Source organism: Meles meles, chromosome 2 (genome assembly GCF_922984935.1).
Source record: "Meles meles chromosome 2, mMelMel3.1 paternal haplotype, whole genome shotgun sequence".
Lineage (NCBI taxonomy): Eukaryota > Metazoa > Chordata > Mammalia > Carnivora > Mustelidae > Meles > Meles meles.
The window spans coordinates 89,231,526-89,245,724 of NC_060067.1; the positions used below are offsets into that span (position 1 = coordinate 89,231,526).

Sequence of the window (14,199 nt, forward strand, 5' to 3'; positions counted from 1 at the left end):
AAAAAAACAAAAACAAAACCAGAAACTACTCAGAAAAATCACCTTAAAAGTTTTTTTAAAAAAGGGGGGCACCTGGGTGGCTCAGTCATTAAGCGTCTGCCTTCAGTTCAGGTCATGATCCTAAGATCCTGGGATACAGCCCTGCATCCAGTTCCCTGCTCAATGGGAAGCCTGCTTCTCCCTCTCCCACTCCTCCACTTGTGTTCCATCTCTTGCTCTCTCTCTGCCTGTCAAATAAATAAATAAAGTCTTAAAAATTTAAAAAAAAATTTAACACTGCACAGAAACACAGAATTGTTAGAACAAATATCCTTCTGATAATCAGGAAAATGATATTCACATAAAAATGAGTAACAGAAATGTGTCAAGGTCAAAACCCATACCAAGATATTATGTGTTTTCAATAAAAAGTCTTATTTGGGAATTTTTCACATCTTGTGAGAATGAGTTAAATTACAGTTTTTGTCACCTTAAAATTTCCTGAGGAAAAAAAATTCAAAATCTTCATAAATTACTTTTAATTTTGCAATAATAAAGAATGTAAAAAAAAAGGAAAGTGGGGAATATTGTTACAAAAAATACTTAAAACATTTTTATCTCATTAATCATCTTCTAATTTGTGACTACTAAAATATTATACTAGTTTTTAAAAATTATTTTTAGATGTCTTCTTGATTTCTACTTCTTTTTCTTATGGCAGTATTTGGTTTTGGTCTTGATTTAAGCCAAATACTGACTTTAACTCCTGTCTTGTTAACATCTGGAAAAAATACATATCAGTGAATCTCAATCCTGTTAGGTTTATGGCCTGGATGACAAAAAGAGACCATGGATTCTCAGTGGGTTGCTTACTCCCAAAAGAAGAATGAGAGAAAGAGGTTGGACTGTGAATCCTCAACCTCTCTTTCTAGACTCATCAATCAGATTAAGTCTTTATCAGTTATTTATTGCTGTTTAAAATCCACTGAAAATTTAGTGGCTTTAAAACAACAATTTTATATGTTCACAATACCATGGGTTGTGTCTGCTTCAGTAAAACAAACTAAAATCAGAACAATACAGAGAAGATTAGCAGGGCCGCTGCACAAGGACGACATACAAATTCATCAAACATTCTATATTATTGAGGGGTGAGTTCATCAAGAAGATAGAATAGTTATAAATATATACACTCAACATCAGCCCACCTAAATATATTAAGCAAATAAATAGTAACGATTCTGAAGAGAGAAGATGACAACAGTACAATAATAGTAGGGGAACTTCAATACCCTACTTTCAGGTATGGATAGATCATCCAGAGAGAATATCAAAAAGAAAATGTTGAACTTGAACCATATATTGGACCAAATGGACCTAACAGACACATACATTCTGTTCATCAGCAGCAGAATACACATTCTTCTCAAGTGCATACAGAACATTCTCCAAGATAGATCATATGGTAGGCTGCAAATCCTGTTTTAGTAAATTATGATTGAAATCATAGAAAGTATCTTTTCCAACCACAAGAGTATAACTAGAAATCAACAACAAGAGGAAAGCTGGAAATTTACCAAGCATGTGGAAACTAAAGACCACACTCCTCAACAATCCATGGGTCAATCCATGGGTCAAAGAAGAAATAAAAAGTAAAATTTAAAAATGTCAAAACAAATGAAAATGGAAACACATGGGATACTGCACAAGCAGTTCTGAGACAAAAGTTTATAGCAATAAATGCATATGCTAAGAAAATGGAAAGATCTCAAACAACCCAACTTTATACCTCCAGGAACTAGAAAAAGAAATAACTAAGCCCAAGTTGGAGAAGGAAGATAATAATAAAGATTAGAGCAGAAACAAATAAAGTATATACCAGAAAAACACTAGAAAACCAATGAAACTAATCTGGTTTTTTAAAAAGATGAACAAAATTGGGAAACCTTTAGCTAGACCAACTAAGTAAAAAAAAGGGAAACTCAAATAAAATCAGAAACGAAACAGGTGACAGTATAACTGGTATTACAGAAATAAATAGCATCATGAGTGACTACTATGAGTAATTACAGACCAAAAAATTAGATAAACCAGAAGAAATGGATAAATTCCTAGAAACATACAACCTACCAAGACAGAATCAGGAAGAAATAGAAAATCTTAATAGACCAACAATAAGTAAGAAGATTGCATTGGTAATCAAAAACTTCCCAACACAGGAAAGCCCAGGAGCAGATAGCCTTACTGTTAAGTTTTACCAAATTTTAAAAGAATAATTAACTACAATCTTTTTCAAACCCTCCAAAAAATTGAACAGGAGGGAACGCTTTCATTCATCTTCATTTTATGAGGCCAGCATTATCTTAACATCAAAAACCAGATAAGTATACTAAAAACAACAACAAAAACAAAACCCTATAGAACAATATCCCTAATGAATATAAATACAAAAACTCAACAAAATACAGGTAAACTGAATTCAACAATACATTAAGTGTTTTATTCCTGGGATGCAAGGATGTTTCAACATACACAAATCAATAAATGTGACACACTGCATTAAGAAGATAAAAGATAAAAGTCATTTGATCATTTCAATAGATGCAGGAAAAGCTTCTGACAATATACAGCATCTTTTCATGACAAAAAACTTCAACAAATTGGGCACAGATGAAACCCATCTTAACATCTTAAAAGCCATATGTGACAAACTCACAGCCAACATTATACTCAATGGTGGAAGATTGAAAGCTTTTTCTCTAAGATCAGGAATAAGACCAGGGTGCCCACACTCACCACTTCCATTTAAAAATCATACTGGAAGTCCTCCCTAGAGTAATCAGGCAAGATATAGAGACAAAAACCATCCAAATAGGAAAGGAAGAAGTAAAATTGTCATTATTTGCAAATGATATAATCTTGCATGTAGGAAATCCTAAAAACTCAACCCAAAACTGCCAGACCTAATAAATGAATTCAATAAAGTTTCAGGATAAAAAATCAATATACAGAAATCAATTGTGGTTTTATATGCTAACAACAAAATGTTTGAAAAATAAATAAAACTATCCCATTCACAATAGCATCAAAAATAATAAAATACTTAGAAATAAATTTAACCAAGGAAGTGAAAGATCTGTACAATGAAAACTACAAAACTTTGATGAAAGAAATTGAAGAAGACACACATGGAATGTTCTGTGTTTGTGGATAAGCAGAATTAATATTGTTAAAATGTCTATACTACCCAAAGCCATCTTTAGATTCAGTGCAATCCCTATGAAAATTGCAATGGCATTTTTCACAGAAATAGGAAAAACAATCCTAAAATTTGTATTGAACCAGAATAGACTCAAATAGCCAAAGAATCTTGAGAAAGAAGAACAAAGCTGAAGTCATCACACTTTCTGAATTCAAACTATATTACAAAGCTCTAGTAATTAAAACAGCATGATATTGGCATAAAAATAGAAACATAGACCAATAGAAAAAAATAGAGAGCACAGAAATCAACCCAACATATACTGTCAACTAAGTCCTGACATGGAAGCCAAGAACGCTCAATGGGGAAAGGATATTCCCCTCAACAAATGGTGCTAAGAAAATTGGATAATAACATGCAGAAAAATAAAATTTTATCCCTATTATCTACCACTTACAACAATTAACTTGAAAGGGATTAAAGGCTTAAACATAAGACCATATGCTTTAAAACTCCTAGAAGAAAACATTGGGAAGAAGCTCCTTGACATTGGTCTTGACAACAATTTTTTGGATATGACACCAAAAGCTCAAGCAACAAAAGCAAAAATCAATAAGCAGGACCGCATCAAACTAAAAATACTTTCTGCACAGTGAAAAAACAAGAAAACAAACAAAAAAATCAACAAGATGAAAAGTTAACCTTTGGAACAGGAGAAAATATTTGCCAATGATACATACATAAGGGATTAATATCCGAAATATATAAAGAACTCATATAATGTAACAACAAAACCAAACAAACCAATGAAAAATAGGTAGAAACATAAATAGACATTTTTCCAAAAAAGATAACCAAATGGCCAACACATACATAAAAATATACTCAACGTTACTAGACACCAGGGAAATGCAAATACAAACCACAATAAAGTGTCACAACACATCTGTGAGAATGGCTATCATCTAGAAGGTAAGAGATAACAAGTGGTGATGAGGATGGAGAAAAGGAAGCCCTATGGATCATTGGTTGGAAGGTAAACTGATGTAACCACTATGTAAAACAGTGTGGAATTTCCTCAAAAAATTAAAAATACAACTATCATATAATCCAGCAATCCCACTTCTGGATATATATATCCAAGAGAAATGAAAACAGCATTTTGAAAAGATATCTGTACTCCCATGTTCATTGCAGCATTATTCACAGTAGCCAAAATATGGAAGCAATCTAAGTGTCTGTCAATAGGTAATGAATAGAGAAGTTGTTGTACACACATAAAATGGAATATTACTCAGCCATAGAAGAGAAGGAAATCCTGCCACTTACAACAATATGGATGGACTTTGTGCTTAGTAAAATAAGCCAGATAAAGACAAATATTACATAATATCTCCTATATGTGGAATCTAAAAATGCCAAACTCATAGAAACAGAGTAGAATGGTGGCTACCAGAGGCTCATGCATAGGGGAATTGGGGAGATGTCGTTAAAGGACACAGACTTGCAGTTAGAAAATGAGTAAGTTCTGGAGATCTGATGCACAGAATAATGACTGGAGTCAACAATCTGATGTTATATCTTTCAAAATTGCTCAAAGAGACTTTTAAGTTGTTCTCACCACAAAAAAAGAAGTGGTAATTTTGTGGCATTATAGACATAGTAACTTAAGCTGTGGTGGTACTCACATTGCAAAATATAAATGCATTAAATCACCTTAAATTTGTACAATGCTATCTGCAAATTATGTCTCAATAAAAAAATCCCATGGGACATCACTTTGCACAAGACTCAGTGGAAGTTCTTTCTGCTGGTTTTGTCTGGATCACACGTGTAGCTGCAGTCATTGGCAGCTCGACTGCGGCGGAATGGTCTAAGGTGACCTCTGTTGCACGGTTGGTGGTTGACTTTGGTTATTAGGTTGGGCCTTTCTCTCATGGGTTCTCTCTTTGTTAATGGGCTTCTTAATGCAGTCGCAGCATACAAGGGGCAAGAGCAGAAGCTGCAAGGTCACTCAAGGCTGAGAGGTTCAGAAGCCACAACGCATTACTTGCACTGCACTCTGTTGGTGAAAGCAAATACTAAAGCCAGCTAAGATGGAAGGGATGGAGATACTAATTCTGCAGCTGGGTGGGAGAAGTGGTTAAGTCACATTGCAAAGGGCCTGGGGAGAGAGAAAATACTGAGACCACTTTTGAAACAATCTGCCCCTACGTCCATCTCCTCTCCTGGGAGGGATGAGGAAAGAGAGGCCAGCAGTGAGATGGGAATTGCCGTTTTAGCAGAAGTGAGAGAGAAGTTTCTATTCTTCCCATTTGCTCCACAAACTGGTGATACTCTAACATAGAAGATTCCTATCAACCTAAGAGTAAGAACGTCAGAGTTTTGCAGAAAGTAATATTTAACTCTAATAATATTATTCTCTGCTTGTAAAGGAATCTTTTAATCCTTAAAAAATACAATCAGTAAATATACTGAGTGGTGATTCTTAATTTGTAGAATATATATATTTTTTGTTAAGTCTTGTTTAAACTTTTGTTGAGTTTAAACTAAGTTTAAACACATTTTTCTCTTGACGTAAAAAGAAAGTCAATGAATATATGGGGCAGTGAGCTGAGTTTTCCATACAACAAAGTTTACTGTTAAATACTGGCGTGATTAAGGAAAATTTCAAACTCAGTCTTTCTTTTTAGGGCTTTACAAATTGGAGAGATTTTTCCATAATTAGATGGTTTAATTGGTGGCATCATACCGAGGGAGGGGGGAGTTGGATATTTCTTTTTTTTTTTTCATATTTGAGAGAGAGAGAGAGAGTGAGCAAGAGTGTGAGAAGGAGGAGGAGGAGGGACAGACGGAGGAGAAAGAGAATCTCAAGCTGACTCCACATCAGTGCAGAACCCAGTGTGGGGGGTCCAATCCCACAACCCTGAGATCATGACTTGAGCTGAAATCAATAGTCAGATGCCCAAATGACTGAGCCACCTAGATGTCCCAGAGACGGATATTTCTAACTACGATTCATTTTGCTTCTGTGACCACAGGGCCAAGCAGATTCTTATTAATAAGAAAGGCTATTAACCTTCACCACCCCATGGATTTGGGTTCTGGTGAATAAAAGGAAAATAGCACCTGCATCACTGTAAGTGGCTAACGATACAGGGGAGTCAGGATCAGTGGAGGTGGCGTCAGTGAGGGCAGAATCCAATGCCTCTGTGGCTGCCAGAAAGTTTGCACAACAGCTCTAAACTCTTTCCTTTGAGAAAGTTCAACATTCATGGGACAAAACTGGACCAGGAGTTGAAACAAGTCTGTCTTGAATGGTCAGGCTGTTGTTTCATGGACTCTTTGGTATCAAGGCTTAGTTGTTATGTGGTCTGGTCACAGAGGGAAAGTGGCTGATGGCATCTCCCTCTGTATGTTTTCACCTTCTCGTTCTGAATCAGGGCAAACCGTAAGATGGAAAAACAGAGCGCAAGAGGGGAAATGGAAAAGTTGGCTCCTTCACACCCTTTCTGCCCCTCTCTCTGCCGGGGCTTTCCTGGAGCTGAGCTCCAGCTCAGCTAGTAGGGAATGAAAGGTAAAGAGACATATCCAAAAGGAGCTGCTGGTATCTGGGTGATGTCCCAGAAAGATTATCTCCACTTACAGTTTCTCTTCCTTTTCACTTGTGGCAACAATGGGCAATGAACCTCCTTCTCTCTCTCCCTCCCATCCTCCCTTCCTCTCTACTTCCCTTCCCTTCCCTCTCTTTTTCACCTTTCTTTTAAAATTTCCCATTACTATTCATGTGAAAATTGGTGAGAATGACCATGATTGAATGTGACAGGCATGCATACAGCTCAGGGACATTGATAAAAGCTGTTATAACCATGAAAGCTGTCAGAAGTGTGCCTCAGAATATCTTCTCAAGAGAAAAAAAAGGAATATCTTCTTAAGGATGTGAGGAATTCTGAATTTTGTGTGTCTTATTCTGGGTTCATACATGCATACATACACATACAACCTTTCAAAAAATCTCCCGAGTCTCAGAGCATCATAGCAAGATGCTATGGAAAAAAGACTGGGTCACCAGAAAGATTATATTTTGATATATTGCATTTTATATCTTTACTAAAGACATCTGATATTTAGTCTTCCTTGTAGAAAGCTGTAGCACAGTGGAAAAATTTTGTTTCTTATTTATAACATGATCTTCAGCCAATGAGAGATTATAATACCTGGTTTTGACTTAGCAAACTCTTTCCTTCTGAGCTGAAGTTGATACAGCACATCCATGTCCTAATATGTCTAGGGAAGTGAAGGAACGTGTCATTTGTCATATTGGAAACTTCAGATTGCCTAGATCATCCTAATACATGAACAGATACTCAGAATTTCTGACAATTGGCCAGGCTGGTATACAATTAAGCAGCAAGATAATCAAGGAGGATTTTGTGTTCACTTTACAGAATTCTTTTCTTTTTTTAAAATTTTTAAAAAATTTTTAATAAACATATAATGTATTATTAGCCCCAGGGGTACAGGTCTGTGAATCACCAGGTTTATACACTTCATAGCACTCACCATAGCACATACCCTCTCCAATGTCCATAACCCCACCACCCTCTCCCAACCTCCCTCCCCCCAGCAACCCTCTGTTTTGTGAGATTGAGTCTCTTATGGTTTGTCTACCTCCCGATCCCATCTTGTTTCATTTATTCTTTTCCTATCCCCCAAGCCCCCCACTTTGCATCTCCACTTCCTCATATCAGGGAGATCATATGATAGTTGTCTTTCTCTGATTGATTTATTTTGCTAAGCATAATACCCTCTAGTTCCATCCACGTTGTTGTTGTCACGAATGCCAAGATCAGAATTATTTTCAAATAATATTTTAGAAAGGTACAGTACAAATTCACCAAAATCCTTATCTCCTACATCAGGCAAAGTATCCAATATTCTTGAGTCTTTAGAATAAGTTTATCTCTAATCTCAGCCCAGATAGGTTCTATTCTTATCCTCCCTTTTCAAGATGGGGAACCTGAGGCAAAAAGAGGCCAACTAACTTGTCCAAAGTCATGTATTGCTAGTGGTAAAGCCAGGACTCAAACCCATTAGTCTTCTTGTGGACCCGTGGCATCATATTGCATTTGTATCCGGATGTCAAAATCAGTTGTAGAGGAAATTCTTTTGAACCCTTATTGTAAGCTGATAGATTTTTAATGCAAGTATATTGAAATATTTCATGTTGAGAGGTAAGTGAAAATGTTTGTTAAATAGAATGAATTACACTGTAATAGTGTTGAATATGTCACTTCCTTGTGTCAAAATCTCCAGTGGCTCCTTATTGACCCATAATCAAGTGGTTAACTGAAGAAGTCAATTAAAATGAGGAATCATGGAAAATGCTACAAACATACCTTAATATTTATCCTTGCTTTGAAGCATGGACAGCCACACACCATATGGGGCCAGGGCCTTGTCCTGAGCAGGAGACCCTGGTGGAGTTCAGAGGTGCCTCCTTACCACACCACATGCAGGCTGCACCACCTTAGGATCTGAACTTGCATGTCTTTAAGGTGGAACAAGACCTGAAAGATATTTATGAAGCAACCTGAGGCCTGAGTGTTTCTGGAGTTTTATATATTTTCTTCAAGTTTCTAAAATAACTTTTTCATCCATAGTTAATTTATAATCAATTATTGTAGGTACTCACTTTTATAGATTCATTCCAAAGCATTCTACTCAGGGATCATGGAAATTAATCTCCTACCATTCCCCCTCACATTCACATTTCATCGGGTTACATAGCATTTAATGAAATATGCAATTCCAGTTACAAAGAAAGAAGGTACAACCAGGCTTAAGAGCAAAGATAACCGAGTCTTGGTGAGCCTTGAACTCAGACAGTGGAAGTGGAAGTGCCTGGGTCCATGAAGAGAGGTGACTGTCTCCCAAGCTCAGGATTGGAGGCAGCAGGAAACAAAGTCTACAGAGAGAATGAGAAACATCAAGTATTTGTGATGCTGATTGACGGAACGTCTATTAAGAGAGCTTCTGCTCTTCCTCAGTCTGGCATTCAGTCTTAAGTTATGACCCAGACTAGAGATATTTTGTCCAAACGTTCCCCACCATTGTTGAAAGTATCCCTGCCCATAACGTCTTGAAAAACCTCAGGACAAGCCAAACGAAGTCTTTCTTGGGAAGAGACACAGTTCTTGGATAAAAAATCCCCAACAGTTTGTTCCCGTTGCTGTCCTGGCTGTGTACATTGAATCTGTACAATGATTCCTGTCATTTCCAGAGGAGCTCAGAATGTGGAGTCGCCCACCTGGGGACACTGTACTCTCTCTCTCTCCTTTCTGCATGGTAAACAACAACTTCTTAATTGAAACATTTTGTTCTGTATTTCTATAACCTCCTCAGGCTACACTACTTCTTGTATTCTGGAGTGAGCTTGTTTGCTTCTGCTTATTTGCCTCTGCTATTTGTTCATCAGAAATGTCCTTCTCACCAACATGTGTTCCTGCTGAAAACCTAACCCATCCTTCAGCTCTCTCCAGAGAGAAGAACCACCCCCCAACAAGGTAGTATATACAGCATAAATCCACACATATACCACTGAATTTCCCAAAGGATTTCCAAAGGAACTTGAAAAAATGCAAAATAAATATAAAACAAGACAACTGGAAGGAAAGGGTCACTAGGCAATAGATGTGTTCAAGTATTTGGGTTGATCTCTCACTTCAGAAGATTTCTTAATTTGGTTCTTGGCTTTTCTTAATTTAAAAGACAAAATAACGATATATTTTTAAAAATCTGATTAAACAAAGTAAGCTCGTTTGCCTTCGAAGACTGATTGATTCCTGATAAAAAATTCAGACCATGTGTAACCACATGTTACTGACTTCACTAAATGGGCACAGAAGAGAAACCTCTAGGGACAGGGGCCTTGCTTGCTTTCATGGCCCCTTGTTAGAAATCCCTGGAAGACTTTCATATTATACCCAGGCTCTTTGATATTATCTACCATTCTCTGAGATCTTTCTGATGAATTATATCATGCCCATGCTGTCGGGCACTTCAGAGACTGTGGGACATCACTGAAACTGAATTCACATCCAGGGGAATTGATCCTGCTCCACCGTTTAACAGTTGACAGATCTTGTCAGGTTACTTCACCTTTCTGATTTTTCACTTCCACATCTATAAGATGAGTACAATAATTGGAAAAATAGAACTGAAAAGCACCTATCACTGTGCCTGACACATACTAGGTGGCAATTAAAGGTATCATTATTATTATTATTACTAGTATTCTGAAAAAAACTGAAAACAGTCAAAAAACCAAAACAGACAAAACAATGACAAAAATTATTCCTTCTCCCTAGCTTTCTTTCCTCTGATTTAAAAATGCATATGTCTGCTCAGTCCTGGAGAAACCTTGGTTCAACTACAATGTGCCTTCAATCTACCATTTTATCTCCTCCCTGCCTTTTAACACCATTTCCTTACCATTTGCCATCTTGTTAACACTTCAAAATTTACCTCTCCTGAAACTGCATCTTCACTCTGTTGAAACTTCAAGATCCTCAGTGACTCAGTGTCACTCCGTGCGGCATTGGGCAATTTTAAGAAAACTTGGAGATTTCCCCTCCCTTGACACACATTACTTTCTTGTCCTTTTACTCCTGTTTCTTCTTCCTTCTTCACTCAGTTTTCTTAACTCTGTACCAACAGTGGCTGTTGCCCAGGGAGCTGTCCTCAGAACTTTGCTTCACATAATCTCCACTCGCACTGAGTAATCTTATTAATAAATATCTGTATGTAGATGCCTCCTAAATCTTTCCTTCTAGACCAGATCATTCCCCACATTACAGCTGCAGAACTGCTTAACTTTCGTTTTGAACATCTAATAGTCATCTCAGACTCAATGTACTGAAGCCCATCATCTTCCCCAGATATAATTTCCTTATGCAAGTTTTAAGCCTTTAAATCATCTTTGATTTCTCCTTATCTCCCCACATCATATCAGACGTGAAGTCCTGTCAGTTCTTCCTTTCTCATGTAGCTCAATGTGTCAATTCTTCCTTTTTTTTTCTTTTTTTTAAAGTAGGCTCCATGCCCAGCATGGAGCCCAACGTGGGGCTCATGACCTGAGATCTCATGACCCTGAGATCAAGACCTGAGGTGAGATCAAGAGTTAGCCGCTTAACGGTCTGAGACACCCAGGTACCCCCTCACTATGTTAATTCTCTGCCATTCCCTTTATCAGCACCACTACCGTCAATTATCATTGGATTTTTGGATTCTTACAATTTTCTTAACTTCAGTTTTTTTCAATCTCAGTCTATCCTGCATACTGCTACCAAATTATTATTCTTTAAAAAACTGCTCTCATTAAATATATCAAAAAACTTCCTACCTCAAAAACATACATGATTCCCTAAATTTTATGGAATAGATGACCTATTTGGTATTCTAGGTTGGAATTTCTAAAATTGTATTTAATTTGCCCTTCTAGACTTACCTACAAACTAATTCTTAAAATTGGTATTTATTAAAATAAAAATAGCCTATTTATAATTCCTAAAAACCTATGATGTTTTGGACTCTAGCTTTGCTTCCTGTCTTCCCCTCCCTCCCCCACTTAAAAAAAAACAACAAACTAATTCCTTGGTTTTTTTTCTGGCATATTAACCCTTACTTCAATATCAATCCAATTGTTTGCCAAAGTACTATGTCCAATTCCAGGAGTACAGCATATGACCTAAGCTTGTTCAATGTGCAGATAGTCCTTGGCCACAACAATTATTTCAGGGATGGGTATATGACCTGTGTAGGTACAAATAGAATGAATCCTAGGACCTATGAGGATGTTCCTGAGAACAGAGTCAAGATAGGATTGACTAGGCTGCAGTAACAAATACCAAATCTCAGTGGCTTAACTCAGTAAGGATTTATTTCTTGCTCATGTTACAGTCTGATGAGGGGAGGGAGGCATCCCGTTGGAGTTTCCCTCTAAGTGGTTAGCTCAGTGATCTAGGACCTTGTACACTATCATTTTAAGCAAATGATGACAAATGCAAAAAGGGAGAAGAACATGATCAGTCACGGATTTTGTATAGCTAGGTTTGCTTTATTTCCACTGGCCTTAATTCAGTCACATGGCTTCCACTGAGCTCCAAAAAAGGTGGAAAATATAGTCCTTCTATGTGTCTACAAAGAAGAAAATGAAGTAAGATTTGATAAACACACAGGACTCTCTCAGCCATGTGAGGGAGGGTATGGGAGAAAGGAAAATAATAGAGTCACTTAAAGATGCATAAAATGTCAGAATTAATCTTTTTTCCATAAAAAAAGTTAATGTAAGATTTTCTAAAATGTATAATACACCTGGAAATATGCCAGAATGTAAATACACCTACTTTCAGATCTGTCGTGCCCATCCAGAGGTCTCACTGTTTCAACTCTTGGGAATGGAAAATGCTCTGAGATGGAACTCTAGCCTGATTTCCTTTTTTTTTTTTCCTTTCAGGTGCACTCAGCAAGCTGCTCACCATGGACTGCCTGTAGAAGGGAAGCCCCAAAGGCAGAAGTACAGAGAAGAAAAGGGAGAATGGAAAATAGTGGGGAAAGAGAGAAGACGAGCATATCTAGGGAGAAAGAGAGGAGAGGAGGAGGGAGAAAAAGGAGGCAGTAGTAGTAAGACACACGGCATTTGTGCTTTGAGTTTTTAGTAGATTATCTAAAAACTCAAACAATATTTCCCTAATTCTGCATTCCTTGCAAATAGGCTGTGGCCTTATACATATGGAGAGGTGTGATTGATCCTACCTATGGGTACAATAATAGAAAAAATATGTATTGGTCTCTGTCCACAATTCCTGGCACAGAACTCCTAAATCCCTTGGAATTTCCTGGATGATAGGAATGTCTTATTTTTTAAAATATTTTATTTATTTATTTGACAGAAAGAGAGAGATCACAAGTAGACAGAGAGGCAGGCGGGGGGGCGGGGGGAACAGATACCTGGGCTGAAGGCAGAGGCTTAACTCACTGAGCCACCCAGGTGCTCTGGAATATCTTATGTTTTAATAAGGTGACTCTTGGTGGGATCTTGGATGTGGGATGGTTATCAGAAAGACCAAACCATGATCAGAAGCTGAGAACTTTTAGCTCTATCTCCCATTATTCATAAATGGGAGAGGGGCTGGAAATGGAGTTAATAATAGATTGGGCCTCCATGGGGAAACCATGGTGGGTAAACATGTCTGCTTCCAGGTGGGTAAACGCATCTGCATACAGGGTAGGTGGTACAGCTTAACTCCACAGAGACAGAAGCTCCTACATTCAGGACCCTTCCAGATCACACCCTATGTACCTCTCATCTGGCTGTTCATCTATATCCTTTATGAGATTCCTTATCATATAATAATTATGTCATTATTTATTATTAAATAATAAACTGGAAAAGGTATTCATTAAGTTCTATGGGCTGTTCTGGGAACAATGGAATTCAAGGAGAAAGATCATAGAAATCTCTGATTTGTAACCAAGTTGGATAAAAGTGTGGGTAATCTAGGGCCTACCATTTGTAGTTGGTGCCTAAAGTTGGGGGACAGTCTTGTGGGACTGAACCCTCAAACTGTGGGTCCTACACTAATTCAAGTTACCATCAGAATTAAATTGAATTGTGGGACACCCAAGTGTTGTCTCAGAAGCATTGCTTCGGGTGAAGCGTTCTGTGTGCGTAGCAAAAGAGAGACACCACAAGAAGAATATAGTTTTCCCCTTTACATTATAGAAATAGACCTCCACCTTTGTGAAATGGTTTGAATGACTCCAAGACACATTCCTGATAGAAATATAATCTCTCTCTGTGGCTCCTTTTATGGCATCTTGTCTTCCTCAGTGTCTACAAATGCCTGCCACAGTAACTTCTCTTTGGTTTAACCTCTTGAAAAAAGTGATGTGTATCTGAGATCATATATTTTGAATTATTTCTCTCTTTTTGCATGCCCTTGTACAGACCACTA

At 37.4% G+C, this 14,199-nt stretch overlaps 1 non-coding gene across 1 annotated transcript; it reads left to right on the forward strand.

The window, feature by feature from the left end:
- The first annotated feature begins 1,023 nt into the window (after positions 1–1,023).
- LOC123937771 lies at positions 1,024–1,125 on the forward strand. Its single transcript, XR_006817568.1, has one exon. It is a non-coding gene; the product is annotated as a U6 spliceosomal RNA (small nuclear RNA).
- The last annotated feature ends 13,074 nt before the right edge of the window (positions 1,126–14,199 follow it).